Below are 6,000 nucleotides of genomic sequence, written 5' to 3'. Positions count from 1 at the left end.
ATTACCACGCGTGTGTCTTTAACTGATGATGCACTTGTTGTGAGTGGATAACATTTAAAAGCAGCCAGCTCATCTGTGGCTGTGACTGCATTGAAAGCAGCAGCTGTATATGCTCTACTTCCCTGCAGCGTTATTATTATTGAAGAATCGTCACTGACAAACTTCTGCTAATTCGGTGATAAACATGTTCAATTTTCTATAAATTCTTCACAATAAAAGTTCCCTGTTATCTTGTTAAGTAAAAGGTTTTATTATGAAGCTGCAAATTCAGGAAATGAGGGGATATCACCAGCAGTAACTTAACAAACTCCTGAAACAGCAGAAAGTGGATAATGTAAGACTATGTTGAGCATGAGAACTTACCTTAAATTAATTTCATCATTGTTGGTGCAACCCAGTTGAAATTATTAGAAAAGTTTCCTCATCATCAGTCCTGTTTTTCAATCCTTATTTACCAGTGGTATTACAGATATGAAGAAATAACACGTTTGATGGGACCACACGGGATTAAACCAGTCATTTGAAAAAAGCCAAAGACCAAAGACTGTATATAAAAAATTAAAAACACTGTCATCTTAAAAGGTTTCAGGCCAGTCTGATAATGATTTATTTATCACTCCTGTTTTTGCAGTAATTGCATGTAAAGTACCAACACATTATTAATGTTAATGTTGTTGTGAACGACGCATTAATCGGCTCTGAATCTCTTTTCTCACTCTAGACGAAATGAACATCGTTCTCCTGACTGCCATCATCTTCGCTGTAGCCCTCGTTCACGGGGCGCAAGGACAGCCCTGTCAGCAGGAAAGCGACAACAATGCGTACGACACATTTGTCCACAGACACATCCTGAACGACAATAACTTGGACAGAAATTCGGTACCTTCATGGGAAAAGTGAGTTTAAAGTTTTGATCAATTATTTCCTTTAGAAAGAACCAGTAATTGATGCTTTATTGCTGTTTAATTGAACTCAATCCTACAGTTCAGTGCTATGTTTAACCAGCATCTATGTGATGTGGTAGTGACATGACAACACAAGAGCACTCAGGTTCAAACAGCACCAGCTGTGTGTTATCAGTGGGTTCCAAAAATATGGAAGCCATATATGGTCATGGGTCAAACATATTATTCCTTCTGTTTTCCCATGAATTCAATGTTATTTCTCAAGATCACAAGTTATTTACGTCCAAATCACAGAATAACAAATGCATTCAATGGGGAATGTAAAAGTCCGTCCCCTCGGCACTTGCCTTTATTTTAAATCTGGCTCTTCTTACAAAGAAGTTGAACAGGCCCGACCATGTTTGTGGGACGTCAGCTTGTTAGCTACATTTACCCAGAGAGCAATTTTGGATTAACGAATCCAAGCTACCTACGATTGACAAGGGTTCTTGGGTTCTTGGGTTTTGGGGGCCCAGTTCTGAATCTTTAAGTGGTTGGGGCCGTGTCACCATCCCATCAAGGCAGTTGGCCAACTCTCTCAGTACTTTAAGTAGGCCGGTTCTGTGGTCCAGACGGACCAGCCCACTCTTGACGACAGATGTTCAATTTAATAGTTGTAACATATACCAACAGTTTCTATGATTGTATAGCTATAGGTTTGAAAACACCCCCAGTTATAAGCACAAACATGTAACACTGTGACAGCTGAAAGTTGGACACAAACAATGTCAATACTATGCAGTTAAACAATGATCTCATTACACAGCTACCTAACGAGGAAGGGACTCTGTGGCAGAGTTCCAGTTCAGTCCTTCATCGACGCCTCAGAAAATACAGTTCAGCAGATCTGCCGTAATGGTGGCAGGCGTGTGAGCGGCAACCTGTGCATCAGCGACTCAAGCATGACTGTATATGATGTTGAATCCAAAGTGGTGAACGGGCCTTGCAACGTTACAAGTGTAACACCTCGCCAACAGAATGTGGTTGTAGCATGTAATAATGTTGGAAACCTGTGCCTCCCTGTCCATTATCAGAAATACAATAATCAAAGTCCAACAAATCAACGCTGCAGTTGATCCACATCATTGCTACGTTACTTCACCCTTGTTTCCAGCTGTCAGGTTAATAATTCCCTGACATCTAAAGCTCAGCTAAATGATTAATTGATTTCTGCTTATAAGAATATATAAAATATTGATCATTGATCTTGTTCTTTAGCCTTCAAAAAAATGTTGCGAGATGAGCAAGATGTAAGAAATGATTGTAAGAGAAAAATGACTTTCCTCATGATTGTAACAAGGAGACAACTGATTAAAGTACTTTTAATTTACCTGAATTCTGTTGTCCTATTTCAAACATCATGTACTGTGACGAGGTTTCCTTTTTAAAAAAGGTGCAATATGTGAGAATTATAGTTTTAAACATTCAAAAAATGACTAAAATTATCAGCAGAATGTGAAGAAACAACAGTTCTGACATTGTGTCAAAGACGTCTCTGTATTGTGTTGAAGAGATATCCACCAAAGTTAGCATGCTAACCAGCTAGCCCCGGGTCAGAAAACTTATTGTCTCCCAGCAGTCAAAAGCTCCTGTGCTAACAGAGCTAACAAGCTAACAGTAGCTACATTGTGAATGTCTTTAAAAGAACACAGTTAGCAGTTTTTCTGGTGATATGCTGCCCCCTATTTGTTAGTCGTATGAATTCAAGGAGGCCAATTCTTATGTATTGCACCTTTAAGCTGAAGCTAATTTACAACTATGTTAAAACATGTACGCTTAGCTCAAAATGTTTGTTTGAAACTTTATTGTAATCCTGCTTATTTTGCTTTGTATACAATCAAATTGATGCCTTAAATCTGCTTTGATCAATCTTTGAAACATTAAAATCAAATTTGAACTTCAAATGTTTTTTCCTGTTTATCACGTGTGATAAGAAAATGTCTATTAACAAACATATTTTGTGATTCACATGTTACTCTGCATGTGTCTCTGAGTTGCTGTTTTTTCCTTTCATGATAAAATAAAACAGTGTTTGATATCACATTTGTTGTTTTAACTGACCATCATCATCACACCACTGAATAATACCTGCAGGTATCTGATTTTATGTTGTGTTTCAGTCTTTTTTCTGTATGTGTTTTAGGATCTAGATGAACTGCAGCTCTGCAGTAGTTTTGTGCACGTGCAGGTGATCACGTGCAGTATTTTCGCATTATCTTACTAGAAGCCCTGGCTGACATCTATCTTAGCATTTGCATTTGGTCTTATCAACAGAAGCCTGACAGCTTAAAAGTAGCTCTCCATGAAGGGGCACTCATTTACAGACGCAGGAGTTGGTTGGTGTCAGCAAGTCTATCAAATTAATCCTCTGCAAAAAATATCGCAGCAACATTGACAGTACAGCAGCTGGCTGATCAGAACAGGTGAGAAAACTTTGCTTATTGACAAAATGTTGTTTTATTACTGTATTAGATTGTGTTTTTTGTCTATGTGGAAATCGTTCTGTCAACCTACTGACTCATACGGTAAGTAAATTTTTTTTGTGATGCTCCATTTTCTAAGCTCTAAACATTTTTTCATAAGTGTAACCTAGTGAAAAAAATTATAATTTCAAGAGGAAAGTAAAGCTCATTTTTCAAAGTGTTTGCTTTTGAAATACTCATTTTGACCATGAGAGGCTTCAACATTCTGGAGACTGGGGAAACTGGCGAGACAGAGGTGGTAAATTTAAGTCAGATTGTAGAAATTAAACATAAGGGCATTATTTTACACATAATGATGCATCTCACATTTCACTTCACTTCATATCAAACATTAATCATAGATCCACGTTATCATAAACATTCAAACCAGCAGTGTTACTCACGTACTTGCACTTCTGTATTTGTGCATGTAGTGAAGTGTAATAATTATTCCATAAACATCTTTCAGTTGTAAAAATATCTGCCAACACAAATCTTAAATCAGTATTTCCTCAGTCTGTGTCATCATCACATTCCCTCCCCTGGAGCGCAGCAGAGAGGGCCCGACTGTTTGGTAACTGACTGATCCAGTTATCATAATCGATGGTAGAAATCCAAGATAAAATCAAATAGCATTAAACAATGGACACTGTTCATATTTCACCAAGTACGATTTTAGTTTTCATGTAGTTGTGTGTGAAATCGCTGCAGTGGACACACACACCATGGAGACAGTGCAATTGTTTCACTCCATATCCTCATTGTGAGTCGTGATCATGATGCAGGCCGAGTTCACTGTAACTAGACTTCAATAAATAAATAATGTTCACGTATCAAACTTCCATTTTCAAATTATATCCCAGGCTGAGGGACACCACTGGTTGTCATGTATAATTTGGACATGTGAAGCAGTCAGTGTGATGGCTGGAAACATAGAAATACTCCAGTGGCACTTCTGCGTAATGCTGATGGGTGCATGGCCTTTCACTGTCCTCGCATTGCTGAATGACAACATGAATGGAAGAAGTAATAACAAGTATTTTCCAGCCTCCATCTCAGACGCATACAACTTGTTTTCTGTGCCAGAAATATGCACTTTCTTCTTCTTCCTCTCAGTTGTGGTCGTGACTCACTGTTCACTGTAGAGAACCATTGATGAGAAGGCTGATAATACACAGTATTGCACCTGTGACACTCACAGCTGATTGACAACAAGTATGACATATTCCTCGCCAAAAGAAACATGAAAGTCATGTTACATAACCTGCTAACATGTACTGTAACAGCAGCATCTTGTGTTCAGAGTGCAGAGAGAAATTAAAACTCCCCTGGAGGAACATGGATGCTTCTCAGGACATGAGTAGTGGTGCACTTCAGCCTCTTGTGGTCAAAATGAGTATTACAGAAAGAAACAAAAAAAAAAAAAAAAAAAAATTCACTTGGTTTCACAGACACAGAAAAATATATATATATATATATAAAAAAAATTTTGTGATTTTTTTTCACTCTGTTACGTACATGAAAAAAATAATGTAGAACTTAGAAAATGGAGCACCAGGAAAAAAAATCTAAATTGCCCCCCAGGACTTCTGTAGACTTAAGTAAGGACAGTAAATTAAAGTTTATGTAGCACCTTTTTAGATCAAATTCAAAAGGTTTAACAATGAAAGACAATATAAAGACAATATAGTAATGTCTTTTTTGACAAATACAACCCTCCTTAAATATGTGTCAAAAGAAGCTGAATTACATTTATGAATAGGGATGAGAGAGAGAGAGTGTGCGTGCATGCAGTCAAACACCTCGGCTGTGTAACAGTGTATTATCCATAATATTAAAAACCTGTAGGCCTATATATTTAAAGCTTCATTTGGAGGTTAATATTATAATATAATTTATTTTCATAGTGAGAAAAAGTGTCAGGCAGCCATATAAACTAAACTACAATAATAATGTTAACAAAGAGGGTGAGAGATAGAGTGAGTGTGTGTGAGGACGTGGGAGGTCAGATCTTTACTCTGGTTTTATTATCTATTGAAATGAACTGCTGGCGTGAAGAAGGCTGCTTCATGCAAAGAGATTTGCCTTCAGCCTTGTGACTGTCGGCTGAGTGAAGATATGTTACAAACCGAGGTAGAAGTTATCTGACGGGAGAATATCTGATCGGTGGAGGCAGTGTGAGTCGCGAGGTGTAAATGGCGACTGCACCGCACCCAGTACAGTAATGACTTTGAACAACGAGTTAACGAAACTCCAAAACTCTCTTTTTTTCTCTCATTCTAGACAAGATGAACATCATCCTCCTGATCACCATCACATTCACCCTGGCCCTTGTTCATGGGTTCAATGAAAGGCCTTGTGAAGAATCGGGCTTTACTAAGAAACACATGGCTCCAAAAGACTCTGACAAATTGACAAAAGATGACTGGAAAAAGTGAGTTAAAAAACTACTACCACTACGACAGAAAAATGAAAAACTGCTGTCTTCTCTTTGATGCACACGCATTTTCTTATAGTACACTAACTGTGTCAAAAGCAATAGTGTCATAAAACGTAAGTCCTTTACACACCAGGGACATGACAGATAAACAACA

The sequence above is a fragment of the Pagrus major genome, chromosome 10 (genome assembly GCF_040436345.1).
Source record: "Pagrus major chromosome 10, Pma_NU_1.0".
NCBI lineage: Eukaryota > Metazoa > Chordata > Actinopteri > Spariformes > Sparidae > Pagrus > Pagrus major.
This window is presented reverse-complemented; position numbering follows the sequence as displayed.